Source organism: Rattus norvegicus, chromosome 3, assembly GCF_036323735.1.
Source record: "Rattus norvegicus strain BN/NHsdMcwi chromosome 3, GRCr8, whole genome shotgun sequence".
Lineage (NCBI taxonomy): Eukaryota > Metazoa > Chordata > Mammalia > Rodentia > Muridae > Rattus > Rattus norvegicus.
The window spans coordinates 172,514,250-172,516,325 of NC_086021.1; positions in this window are offsets into that span (position 1 = coordinate 172,514,250).

Genomic DNA, 2,076 nt, shown 5'->3' on the forward strand with positions numbered 1-2,076 from the left:
CTGTTTTTCAAAGGGAGAATAGTTGTCTGCAGAGGATGGTAGAGCTTTGCTCCAAAATCCCAAAGCTCTCTTCTGTGAGTCACCTACAGGGGCCTCCAGAGGCTCCAAAGAGCATCTCTGTCTGCTACCGACACCTCAGGTTCCATGGGTCCATGGGTCCGAAAAAAAGAAAAAAAAAAAAATCAGGGGATCCTGGCCACCCCTTCATTCAAGGGGTTCTGGGTCTGCAAACTGGCTCAAGTTTGGAAATTGATTCACTGGCAGAAATCGCCTTTTGCCACAGTCCAATGTAGTCTTTCTTTCTTTCTTTTTTTTTTTCTTTTTTTTCAGAGCTGGGGACCGAACCCAGGGCCTTGCGCTCGCTAGGCAAGCGCTCTACCGCTGAGCTAAATCCCCAACCCCCAATGTAGTTTTTCTTTCATTTGAGAATTTTTCCGCTCTTACAGATCAAACAGATAAGCAGTAGGCTTCCTGTCTATTTCATGCCTGGAAACACCACGACTGATTAACCAGTACCAAAGGTCCGAACAAATCATGCCATTACAAATTTCACCTCTGCTGTGCTGACCATTATGGGTTTTGTCACTGTAAATATTGTTTTGTCCATGATGTCCATTATAATAATTACAATCACCTTGTCTCTGGTGATTCAATGCTGTCACCTGCTTATGGGTCCTAAGTCACTGTCACTAAGGGAATCAGGACCTCAGATCTGAAGCCAGGAGGCAGGAACCAAAACAGAGACCATAGAGGAAGACTACTCACAAGGTTCATCCTTCTGACCTGGGCAGTTGGCTTTCTTATACACCCCAGGACCACTTACCTAGAAATGGCTCAGACAGTGGCCTAAGCCCTCCCCCATCAATCATCAATGAGGAAAATCGCCACCAGGTTTGCCTGTAGCCAATCTGACAGAGGCATTTTCTCAACTGAGGTTTCTCTTTCCAGATAACTCTAACTTATGTCAACTTGACAAAAAACAAAACAAAAACAAACAAAAAACAAAAGACAACTAAGCAGGCTACCCAGACATCTTCAACCGCTGTATGCCGAGTCCGGTTGGCAAGCAGCGCCTGCTACATTCTCTCCCCACAGCCCGTCATCTGCCTGTGTGGTTTTAGATGCTCCCATGGCACTTCATGGTCACTTCTTCAGAGCAGGACCCACATCTTGTGCTGTCCCTGTCCCCGTCCCCATCCCATCCCCCACCCGCACCCGTGTCCCGCACAGCCTTGGCACGGTGCCGAATGAATGAGCAAGTTTACGGAGCCCCTCCCATCAGTCAGTCTCGTCAGCAAAGACCTCCAGTTGCTTATTGGCAATTTAGAAGCACAAGTAATGACAGCTGATCCCATTAGCCTTTGGGCAATGGGGCTTTTCACCACAGGCTTTTTGGGAGAATTGGCAAGGGTAAGGTATGTAGGGACGGGCTGTTCTTTATACCCTCTCTCTAGGTCCCAAGGCTGTCGTACTCTTATTTAGGGAGTTGCTTTCCTCAAATGCTGGGAAACAGAATAGGGAGGGAAAGGGCTGCTACCGTGTTGTATTATGAGTACACCAGCTCGCCTCTCCTGGTTCCCGGTAAAACTGGCCACAGCCACAGCTGGATTCTGTTCAATGAGCCTCACCAGGAGTTAGACTCTTCTAGTAGCTATTTCTGGCCAGCAGAGGGCGACAGACAGCAGCTTCTCTTTAAAGCTTTTCAAAGCTTGAAAGACCCCAGGCAAGTGACTAGCTGGCCTCTGTCACTGACTTTTTTTTTTTTTTTCTTTTTTTCGGAGCTGGGGACCGAACCCAGGGCCTTCCGCTTGCTAGGCAAGCGCTCTACCACTGAGCTAAATCCCCAACCCTCTGTCACTGACTTTTACAGTGTGTGATGATATAAGAAAGGCTCAAGTGGAAACCGGGATCAAGAACTAAAGCTGCTAGGGAAAGTTTATGGTGAGGTCCGGGACTATCAAGAAGGATTTCTGAAGTTCCTCAAACACCCATTTCTTGATTTGATACTGGTTAAAGGAATGTGTTCAACCTGTCGAGATACATGAAGATATCTATCTGAGTGTTTCTGCATGATTT